Genomic DNA, 12,447 nt, shown 5'->3' with positions numbered 1-12,447 from the left:
TTCCTCACTGGGCATTTTGAACGCCCAGCTTTTTCTGTGTAATTCCTCTGCTGTATATTCTGAATCTTCAATTCTCTGTATTATTGACTTGAAAAACACAAATTAAAAATTTTTTTTGGATTTTTAGTAATGAGGAATAATCAAAATGAAACTAAGATCAAATAAACAATGCATGCAAGACACCAAACTTAGAAGTTTGTATACTACTGACACTAACAAGTTGAGAATGCATAATAGAAACAACAAAACACACAAAACAAGAGAATTTAAAGATCAGAGCAAGTAAATCATCAAGAACAACTTGAAGATCAATGAAGACACATGAAAAACGCAAGAAGAACAGAAACATGCAATTGACACCAAACTTAAAATGAGACACTAGACTCAAACAAGAAATATTTTTGGTTTTTATGATTTTGTAATTTTTTTGGTTTTTTCGAAAATTATGTGGAAAAAGAAAATAAAGAGATTCAAAATTTTTAATAAGAATTCCAGGAATCATGCAATGTTAGTCTAAAGCTTAAGTATAAAGAAATTAGACATGGCTAGCCAAGCTTCAGCAGGACATTGCATTCAAGAGCTAAATTGATGATAATCAATCAGCTTTGGTGATGATAAGAACATCACCTTGAAACTCTAGAATTCATTCTTAAAAATTCTGACGAAAAATATCTAATCTAAGCAACAAGATGAACCGTCAGTTGTCCAAACTCAAACAATCCCCGGCAACGGCGCCAAAAACTTGGTGCACGAAATTGTGATCATCAATGGCGCCATCAACATGGTACACTCAATTGCAATCTTAACTCTTTATCACAACTTCGCACAACTAACGAACAAGTGCACTGGGTCGTCCAAGTAATAAACCTTACGCGAGTAAGGGTCGATCCCACGGAGATTGTTGGTATGAAGCAAGCTATGGTCATCTTGTAAATCTCAGTCAGGCAAATTCAAATGGTTATAAATGATTTATGAATGAAGCATAAAATAAAGATAGATATACTTATGTAATTCATTGGTGAGAATTTCAGATAAGCGTATGGAGATGCTTTGTCCCTTCCGTCTCTCTCCTTTCCTACTGTCTTCATCCAATCCTTCTTACTCCTTTCCATGGCAAGCTATATGTTGGGCATCACCGTTGTCAATGGCTACAGTCCCATCCTCTCAGTGAAAATGTTCAACGCGCTCTGTCACAGCACGGCTATTCAGTTGTCGGTTCTCGATCATATCGGAATAGAATCCAGTGATTCTTTTGCGTTTGTCACTAACACCCCACAATCGCGAGTTTGAAGCTCGTCACCGTCATTCAATCCTTGAATCCTACTCAGAATACCACGGACAAGGTTTAGACCTTCCGGATTCTCTTGAATGCCTCCATCAATTCTAGCTTATACCACGAAGATTCCGATTAAGGGATCCAAGAGATATCCACTCAATCTAAGGTAGAACAGAGGTGGTTGTCAGGCACACGTTCATAGGTGAGAATGATGATAAGTGTCACGGATCATCACATTCATCAAGTTGAGGAACAAGTGATATCTTGGAACAAGAATAAGCCGAACTGAATAGAAGAACAATAGTAATTGCATTAATACTCGAGGTACAGCAGAGATCCACACCTTAATCTATGGTGTGTAGAAACTCCACCGTTGAAAATACATAAGAACAAGGTCTAGGCATGGCTGAATGGCCAGCCTCCCATAATCTAAGAACTAGACATCCAAAGATGATCCTAAGATCTAAAGTGATCAAAAGATGAAAATACAATAGCAAAAGGTCCTATTTGTAGAGAACTAGTAGCTTAGGGTTTACAAAGATGAGTAAATGACATAAAAATCCACTTCCGGGCCCACTTGGTGTGTGCTTGGGCTGAGCATTAAAGCTTTCATGTGTAGAGACTTTTCTTGGAGTTAAACGCCAGCTTTTGTGGCAGTTTGGGCGTTTAACTCCCATTCTTGTGCCAGTTCTGGCGTTAAACGCCAGGATTCTTGAGCTGATTTAGAACGCCGGTTTGGGCCATCAAATCTCGGGCAAAGTATGGACTATTATAAATTGCAGGAAAGCCCATGATATCTACTTTCCAACGCAATTAAGAGCATGCCAATTGGGCTTCTGTATCTCTAGAAAATCCACTTCGAGTGCAGGGAGGTCAGAATCCAACAGCATCTGCAGTCCTTTTTAGCCTCTGAATCAGATTTTTGCTCAGGTCCCTCAATTTTAGCCAGAAAATACCTGAAACCACAGAAAAACACACAAACTCATAGTAAAGTCCAGAAAAGTGAATTTTAACTAAATCTAATAAAAGTATAATAAAAACTAACTAAAACATACTAAAAACATACTAAAAACAATGCCAAAAAGCGTATAAATTATCCGCTCATCACAACACCAAACTTAAATTGTTGCTTGTCCCCAAGCAACTGAAAATCAAATAGGATAAAAATAATAGAATATACTATGGACTCCGAACAGTTTTGGCATCTCACTTTATCCTTTGAGGTTCATAATGATTGGCATCAATAGGAACTCAGAATTCAGATAGTGTTATTCATTCTCCTAGTTAAGTATGTTGATTCTTGAACACAGCTACTTTATGAGTCTTGGCCGTGGCCCAAAGCACTCTGTTTTCCACTATTACCACTGGATACATACATGCCACAGACACATAACTGGGTGAACCTTTTCAGATTGTGACTCAGCTTTGCTAGAGTCCCCAATTAGAGGTGTCCAAGGTTCTTAAGCACACTCTTTTTGCTCTGGATCACGACTTTAACCGCTCAGTCTCAAGTTTTCACTTAACACCTTCACGCCACAAGCACATGGTTAGGGACAGCTTGGTTCAGCCGCTTAGGCCTGGATTTTATTCCTATGGGCCCTCCTATCCACTGATGCTCAAAGCCTTGGATCCGTTTTATTTTACCCTTGCCTTTTGGTTTAAAGGGCTATTGGCTTTTCTGCTTGCTTTTTTTTCACTGCATTTTCTTGCTTCAAGAATCAATTTGATGATTTTTTAGATCCTCAATAACATTTCTCGTTTTCCATCATTCTTTCAAAAGCCAACAATTTTAACATTCTTAAAACAACAAATTCAAAAGACATATGCACTGTTCAAGCATTCATTCAGAAAACAAAAAGTATTGTCACCACATCAAACTAATTCAACTAGTTTCTAAGATGAATTCGAAACCCTGTACTTCTTGTTCTTTTGTGATTAAATCATTTTTCATTTAAGAGAGGTGATGGATTCATAGGATATTTATAGCTTTAAGACATGAACTTTAAATTTTATTAATCATGGAATAAGAGCAAGACTCAAAGATAATTATAAGAAAAGACTAATAATAATAAAAAAACAAAAAATTAAAAACAGAAATTTAAATAACTATAAAATTGATTCCTAATGATAGAGGTTATCACAGAGTTAGGACTCAACAACCTTGATTTTGAGAAGTGGATGCTCCCTCAACTTGTGGGGTGTTTGACCCTTCAAGGGAGAGCTTCTGGCGCTTCAGCTCCTGTAGCTCACGCCCCTACTTCTCTTGTTCCTTCAGCAGTTTGCAGAGCATGCAGTTTTGATTCTGCTGTTCTTCCTTAAGTTGTTCCATAGCTTCTTGCAGCTTGGCAACAGATGCTTCTAAGCGGGTCCAGTAGTCAATTTCAGGAAGTTCAGGGAGGAACTCCTGCGCCCTCCTTTTGATAGTGTTATCTTGCATTTGTCCTTCCATTGACTTCTTGGTGATTGGATGTTCAATTGGGATGAATTCATCTACTCCCATCCTTACCCCAGCATCTTTACATAGCAAAGAGATTAAGCTTGGGTAAGCCAGTTTGGCTTCAGTGGAATTCTTGTTTGCAATTGTGTAAATCTCACAAGCAATCAGATGATGAACCTCCACTTCTTTTCCCAGCATAATGCAATAAATCATCACTGCTCTCTTGATAGTGACCTCAGAACGGTTACTAGTGGGCAAAATAGAACGCCGAATGATGTCTAGCCAACCTCTTGCAATTGGTTTAAGATCTCCCCTCTTGAGTTGGTTTGGGACACCTTTTGAATTGGTTATCCACTTAGTTCCAGGGAGGCATATGTCCTCTAGAACTTGATCCAACCCCTTATCTACTCTCACCATTCTCCTATTAAAGGATTCAGGATCATCTTGTAGTTGAGGCAGTTTGAAGACCTCTCTTATTTTGTCCAGATGGAAGTAAATAGTTCTCCCTCTGACTATGGTTCTGAAGGTATGGAAAGCAGTTCCAGTCATTCTCTGCTTATCTGTCAACCACAGATTTGAGTATAATTTCTGAACCATGTTTCTTCCAACCTTTGTTTCAGGATTGGCTAGAATTTCCCATCCCCTATTTCGAATTTGCTCTTGGACCTCCGGATATTCGTCTTCTTTCAGATCGAATTTAACTTCCGGGATCACTGACCTTAGACCCATTATTTTGTGGTAATGGTCTGCATGTTCTTTGGTTACGAACCTCTCTTGACTCTAAAGATTCTTTGGAGTATTCTCTTTCTTGCCTCTTGAATTGGTTTGTTTTCCTTTGGGAGCCATAGTCTTGATGAGCCTTAGCTTAGTGATCACGTAAAAGCACACCAAACTTAGAGGTTTACTTGTCCTCAAGCAAAAGAAAGGAAAGAAGAGAGAGAGAAGGAGAAGCAAATTCGAATGGTGAAGAGAGGGGGATGGCCGAATGTGTACTTAAGGGAGGGGGAGGGATTCGAAAGTTTTGAAAGAGATTTGAGAAGATATGGAAAGAATTTGAGAAAATACTTGAGTTTTTGAAGAAGATTTGGAAAAGATTTGAAAGAGATTTGATAAATAATTTAGAAAATTTTTGGATTTTTGAAATTTGAGGGTGAATGATGAAAATTTGTAACATGTTTATGTAGAAAATTATGGGTCAAAACATGAAAGTGTGAAAAAATTTGAAGTGGAAAGCAAAATCTCCTTCCCCTGCCTTTCTGTCGTTAACCGCCCAGAATGGTATCCATTATGGCGTTTAGCGCCCAATTGGTGGCCATTATGGGCGTTTAACGCCCAGCCAGGCACCCTGGCTAGCGTTAAACGCCAGAAACCCCTTTATCACTGGGCGTTTTGCTGAACGCCCAGGATGCTGCAATTCTGGCGTTAAACGCCCATAATGGTGCCCATTCTGGTGTTTAACAACCAAAATGGTGCCTTTACTGGCGTTAAACACCCAGAATGGTATCCATTCTGGCGTTTAACGCCCAGGATGCCCCTTACTGGCATTTTCTTTCCAGCAAGCTCCTTTTCTCTGCTTATTTCACTGAATCCTTCTGTAACTCTGTGAATTTCTTCAATTTCAATGATCAACCTTGAAGAATATACATCAAACTCTTATAAAACAAATAACTTGCTAATGACTGGGTTGCCTCCCAGCAAGCGCTTCTTTATTGTCTTTAGCTGGACCTTTACTGAGACTCATTCAAGCCTCAATTTTGAGCACTCCTGCTCAAAATTACTTTCAAGATAATGTTTAATCGTTTGTCCATTAACAATGAACTTTTTGTCAGAATCAATATCCTGAAGCTCAGCATATCCATATGGTGACACTCCTGTAATCACATAAGGACCCCTCCACCGGGATTTCAGTTTTCCTGGAAATAGTCGGAGCCTAGAGTTGAAGAGCAGAACTTTTTGTCCTGGCTCAAAGACTCTGGATGACAACTTCTTGTCATGCCACTTTTTTGCCTTTTCTTTATAAATTTTTGCATTTTCAAAGGCACTGAGTCTGAATTCCTCTAGCTCATTGATGAGCGAATAACTTATACGCTTTTTGGCATTGCTTTTAGGTAGTTTTTAGTAGGTTCAAGCTACTTTTAGGGATGTTTTCATTAGTTTTTATGTTAAATTCACATTTCTAGACTTTACTATGAGTTTGTGTGTTTTTATGTGATTTCAGGTAATTTCTGGCTGAAATTGAGGGACTTGAGCAAAACTCTGATAGGAGGCTGACAAAGGACTGCTGATGCTATTGGAATCTGACCTCCCTGCACTCGAAATGGATTTTCTGGTGCTACAAAACTCCAAATGGCGCGCTCTCAATGGCGTTGGAAAGTAGATATCCAGAGCTTTCCAGCAATATATAATCGTCCATACTTTATTCGGAAATTGACGACGTAACATGGCGTTGAACGCCAAGTACATGCTGCTGTCTGGAATTAAACGCCAGAAACACGTCATGATCCGGAGTTGAACGCCCAAAACACGTTATAACTTGGCGTTCAACTCCAAGAAAAGCCTCATCTCGTGGATAGATCAAGCTCAGCCTAAACATACACCAAGTGGGCCTCGGAAGTAAATTTATGCATCAATTACTTACTCATGTAAACCCTAGTAGCTAGTTTAGTATAAATAAGACTTTTTACTAGTGTATTAGTCGTCTTTTTGACCACGTTTCATCTTTGGTCTCAGTTTTGTTTTTATTCTGCATCTTAGGGGGCCATTGATCACGTTTTAGGGGGCTGGCCATTCGGCCATGCCTGAACCTTTCACTTATATATTTTCAACGGTGGAGTTTCTGCACACCATAGATTAAGGGTGTAGAGCTCTGCTGTACCTCAAGTTTCAATACAATTACTATTACTTTCTATTCAATTCTCTTTTATTCTTATTCCAAGATATACGTTGCACAACACTTTGATGAATTTGATGATCCGTGACACTCATCATCATTCTCACCTATGAACGCGCGTGATTGACAACCACTTCCGTTCTACTCTAGGCTGGGCGCATATCTCTTAGATTCCCCAACAGAATCTTCGTGGTATTAGCTAGATAGATGGCGGCATTCATGGGGATCCGGAAAGTCTAACCTTGTCTATGGTATTCCGAGTAGGATCCCGGGAATCCGGAAAGTCTAACCTTGTCTGTGGTATTCCGAGTAGGATTCCGGTATTGAATGACTGTGACGAGCTTCAAACTCCTGAAGGCTGGGCGTGATGACAAACGGAAAAGAATCAATGGATTCTACTCCAACCTGATTGAGAACCGACAGATGATTAGCCGTGCTGTGACAGAGCATTTGGACCATTTTCACTGAGAGGATGAGATGTAGCTATCAACAAGGGTGATGCCTTCAGACGATTAGCCGTGCAGTGACAGCGCATAGGACCATTTTCCCGAGAGGATTAAAAGTAGCCATTGATGATGGTGATGCCCTACATACAGCTTGCCATGGAAAGGAGTAAGAAGGATTGGATGAGAGCAATAAGAAAGTAGAGATTCGAAAGGATTCTAGCATCTCCACACGCCTATCTGAAATTCCCACTATTGATTTACATAAGTATTTCTATCCCTTTTTATTTTATTTATCTTTTAAATTATCTAATCCAATTACATTTGACCCTATGAATCCACTTAACTGAGATTTACAAGGTGACCATAGCTTGCTTCATACCAACAATCTCTGTGGGATCGACCCTTACTCACGTAAGGTATTACTTGGATGACCCAATACACTTGCCGGTTAAGTTGAACGGAGTTGTGTCCACACATAGTTGAAAAAGCAATGAATTTTACAAAATACAATAACAAAGGAATCACAGTTTCGTCCACCAAGTTTTTGGCGCCGTTGCCGGGGATTGTTCGAGTATGGACAACTGACGGTTCATCTTATTGCTCAGATTAGGTAATTTTCTTTTAAAAAAATCTTTTTCAAAATTTTTCTTTTCTTTTTCGTTTTTCTAATAATGTTTTTCGAAAAAAACTTAATAAAAATACAAAAAAATTCATAAAATCATAAAAACCAAAAATATTTTGTATTTCTTGTTTGAGTCTTGAGTCAATTTTTAAGTTTGGTGTCAATTGCATGCTTTAAAAATTTTTCTTGCATTTTTCGAAAATCTGATGCATTCATAGTGTTCTTCATGATCTTCAAGTTGTTCTTGACAAGTCTTCTTGTTTGATCTTGATGATTTCTTGTTTTGTGTTGTTTGTTGTTTTTCATTTGCATTTTTCGTTTGTTAGAGTCCATGCATTAAAGATTTCTAAGTTTGGTGTCTTGCATGTTTTCTTTCCATCAAAATTTTTTTTCAAAATTATGTTCTTGATGTTCATCATGATCTTCAAAGTGTTCTTGGTGTTCATCTTGACATTCATAGTGTTCTTGCATGCATCATGAGTTTTGATTCATAATTTTCATGTTGTGAGTCATTTTTGTTGTTTTTCTCTCTCATCATTAAAAAAAAAATTCAAAAAAAATCAAAAAATATCTTTTCCTTATTTCCCTCCAAATTTTCGAAATTTTGGGTTGACTTGGTAAAAAATTTTTAAAAATTAGTTGTTTCTTACAAGTCAAGTCAAAATTTCAATTTTAAAAATCTTATCTTTTCAAACTATTTTTTCAAAAATTATATCTTTTTCATTTTTTTCTATTTCTCGAAAATTTCAAAATTCTTTTTCAAAATATTTTCAAAATCTTTTTCTTATCTTTATATCATATTTTCAAAAAATTAGCTAACAATTAATGTGATTGATTCAAAAATTTGAAGTTTGTTACTTTCTTGTTAAGAAAGGTTCAATCTTTAAGTTCTAGAATCTTATCTTGTAGTTTCTTGTAAGTGAAGTAAGTAATTTCAAATTTTTGAATTAAATCTTTTTATCTTTTATCTTATCTTTTTTAAAAAAATTTTATCTTTTTCAAAAGTTGATTTCAAAATATCTTATCTAACCTCTTATCTTCTTATCTTTTCAAATTTGATTTTAATATCTTTTTCAACTAACTCTTTGACTTTTTGTTTGTTTCTTATCTTTTTCAAAACCACCTAACTACTTTTCCCTCTCTAATTTTTGAAAAAATCTCATCTCTTTTTCAAAAATTCTTTTTTGTTTTAAATTTTAATTTTAATCTTATCTTATCTCTAATTTTCGAAAATTACTAACACCTTTTTAAAATTATTTTTGAATTCTCCCTCTCTTTTCTTATTCTATTTAATTAATTATTTACTAACACTTCTCTTCACCTCTATTCATCTAAAAATCCGAACATAATCTATCCCTTGTGTTTGGATTCTTCACTCTTTCTTCTTCTACTAACATAAAGGAATCTCTATACTGTGACATAGAGGATTCCTCTTCTTTTCTTGTTTTCTTCTTTTTCATATGAGTAGGAACAGGGAGAAAGGTACTCTTGTTGAAATTGATCCTGAACCTGAAAGGACTTTGAAAAGGAAACTAGGAGAAACTAAATTACAACAATCCAGAAACAACATTTCAGAAATTTTCGAACAAGAGAAGGAAATGGCAGCCGAAAATAATAATAATGCAAGGAGAATGCTTGGTGACTTCACAAAGCCAACGTCCAAATTTGATGGAAGAAGCATCTCCATTCCTGCCATTTGAGCCAATAACTTTGAGCTGAAACCTCAGCTAGTTGCCTTAATGCAACAAAACTGCACGTTTTATGGACTTCCATCTGAAGATCCTTATCAGTTTTTAACTGAGTTCTTGCAGATCTGTGAGACTGTAAAGACGAATGGAGTTGATCCTGAAGTCTACAGACTCATGCTTTTCCCTTTTGCTGTAAGAGACAGAGCTAGAATATGGTTGGATTCACAACCCAAGGATAGCCTGGACTCCTGGGATAAGCTGGTCACTGCCTTCTTAGATAAATTCTTTCCTCCTCAAAAGCTGAGCAAGCTTAGAGTGGATGTTCAGACCTTCAAACAAAAAGATGGTGAATCCCTCTATGAAGCTTGGGAAAGATACAAGCAGCTGACCAAAAGATGTCCATCTGACATGTTTTTAGAATGGACCATATTAGATATATTCTATTATGGACTATCTGAATTTTTGAAAATGTCATTGGACCATTCTGCAGGTGGATCTATTCACCTAAAGAAAACACCTGAAGAGGCTCAAGAACTCATTGACATGGTTGCAAACAACCAATTCATGTACACTTCTGAGAGGAATTCCGTGAATAATGGGATACCTCAGAAGAAAGGAGTTCTCGAAATTGATGCTCTGAATGCCATATTGGCTCAGAACAAAGTGTTGACTCAGCAAGTCAACATGATTTCTCAAAGTCTGAATGGATGGCAAAATGCATCCAACAGTACTAAAGAGGCAGCTTCTGAAGAAGCTTATGATCTTGAGAACCCTGCAATGGCAGAGGTTAATTACATGGGTGAACCTTATGGAAACACCTTTAACTCATCATGGAGAAATCATCCAAATTTCTCATGGAAGGATCAACAAAAGCCTTAACAAGGCTTTAACAATGGTGGACGCAATAGGCTGAGCAATAGCAAGTCTTTTCCATCATCTTCTCAGCAACAGACAGAGAATTCTGAACAAAGAACTTCTAATTTAGCCAATCTAGTCTCTGATCTGTCAAAAGCCACCTTCAGTTTCATGAGTGAAATAAGATCCTCCATCAGAAATCTGGAGGCACAAGTGGGCCAGCTGAGTAAGAAAGTCATTGAAACTCCTCCCAGTATTCTCCCAAGCAATACAGAAGAGAATCCAAAAGGAGAGTGCAAGGCCATTGATATGATCAATATGGTCGAATGCACAAGGGAGGAGGAGGATGAAAATCCTAGTGAGGAAGACCTCCTGGGACGTCCCTCAAGCAAGAAGGAATTTCCTATTAAGGATCCAAAAGAATCTGAGCCTCATATAGAGACCATAGAGATTCCATTAAATCTCCTTCTGCCATTCATGAGCTCTGAAGACTATTCTTCCTCTGAAAAGGATGAAGATGTGACTGGAGAGCAAGTTGCTTAATATTTAGGAGCTATCATGAAGCTGAATGCCAAGTTGTTTGGTAATGAGACTTGGGAAAGTGAACCTCCCTTGCTCATTAATGAACTAGATACCAGGATTCAGCAAACTCTACCTCAAAAGAAACAAGATCCTAGCAAATTTATAATACCTTGTACCATAGGCACCATGACCTTTGAAAAAGCTCTATGTGATCTAGGGTCAGGGATAAATCTTATGCCACTCTCTGTAATGGAGAAGCTGGGGATCATTGAGGTACAACCTGCCTTGTTCTCATTACAATTGGCAGACAAGTCATTAAGACAAGCTTATGGAATAGTAGAGGACGTGTTAGTAAAGGTTGAAGGCCTTTACATCCCTACTGATTTCATAATCTTAGACACTAGGAAGGAAGAGGATGAATGCATCATCCTTGGAAGACCTTTCCTAGCTACAGCAGGAGCTGTGATAGATGTCAACAGAGGCGAATTAGTCCTTCAATTAAATGGGGACTACCTTGTGTTTAAGGCACATGACCATCCCTCTGTGACAAAAGAGAGCAAGCACAAAGAGCTTCTCTCAGTTCAGAGTCAAGAAGAGCCCCCACAGTCAAACTCTAAGTTTGGTGTTGGGAGGCCACAACCAAACACTATGTTTGGTGTTAAGACCCCATATCCAAACTCTAAGTTTGGAGTTAGGACTATAAACCATTGACCTGATCACCTTTGTGGCTCCATGAGAGCCACTGTCAAGCTATTGACATTAAAGAAGCGCTTGTTGGGAGGCAACCCAATTTTATTTATCTAATTTTTATTTTATTTTATTCTATTGTTATTTTGTTTTTTTAGGTACATGATCATGTGGAGTCACGAAAAAAAATATAAAAATTAAAAACAGAATAAAAAAATAGCAGAAGAAAAATCACACCCTGGAGGAAAGGTAAACTGGCGTTCAACGCCAGTAAGGAGCATCTGGCTGGCGTTCAACGCCAGAACAGAGCATGAATCTGGCGCTAAATGCCAGAAACAAGCAACATTCTGGCGTTTGAACGCCAGGAATGTGCCTTGAGAAAAGCTGGCGCTGAACCCCAGTAACAAGCATGAAACTAGCGTTCAACGCCAGAAACATGCTACATATGGGCGTTGAATGCCCAGAACATGCTTTACATGGGCGTTGAACGCCCAGAACATGCACCACTCGGCGTTTACATGCCAGAATGGTGTGCAAAGGCATTTTACATGCCTATTTGGTGCAGGGATGGAATTCCTTGACACCTCTGGATCTGTGGACCCCACAGGATCACCTCAGGATCTGTAGACCCCACAGGATCCCCACCTAACATATTCCCACCTTACCTCCTAATCCTATTTTACTCTTCCCCATGTCACACTTCCCAAAAACCCTTCACCAATCACCTCAATCTCTCTTCCCAATCACCTATTCACCACTCACATCCATCCACTCTTCCCCAAAAACCCCACCTACCTTCAAAATTCAAAAACATTTCCCCCCCAATCCCACCCTAAATGGCCGAACCTACCCTCTCCCCTCTCCCTATATAAACCCCTCCATTCCACTCCAATTTCACACAACACTACCCCCTCTACTATACCTTGGCCGAATCCATCTCCCCTCACTCTCCTCCAAATTTCTTCTTCTTCTTCTTCTCTTCTTTCTTCTTTTGCTCGAGGGCGAGCAATATTTTAAGTTTGGT

The 12,447-nt window shown here is 38.2% G+C and overlaps 1 non-coding gene across 1 annotated transcript; it reads right to left on the bottom strand.

The window, feature by feature from the left end:
- Positions 1 to 9,665: 9,665 nt before the first annotated feature.
- Positions 9,666 to 9,769, bottom strand: LOC112718541 (small nucleolar RNA R71). Its single transcript, XR_003160877.1, has one exon. It is a non-coding gene; the product is annotated as a small nucleolar RNA R71 (small nucleolar RNA).
- Positions 9,770 to 12,447: the final 2,678 nt, after the last annotated feature.

This window comes from Arachis hypogaea, chromosome 10 (genome assembly GCF_003086295.3).
Source record: "Arachis hypogaea cultivar Tifrunner chromosome 10, arahy.Tifrunner.gnm2.J5K5, whole genome shotgun sequence".
In the NCBI taxonomy this organism is placed as follows: Eukaryota; Viridiplantae; Streptophyta; class Magnoliopsida; order Fabales; family Fabaceae; genus Arachis; species Arachis hypogaea.
The sequence above is the reverse complement of the archived record's forward strand: the minus strand, read 5'-3'. Positions and strand labels throughout refer to the sequence as shown.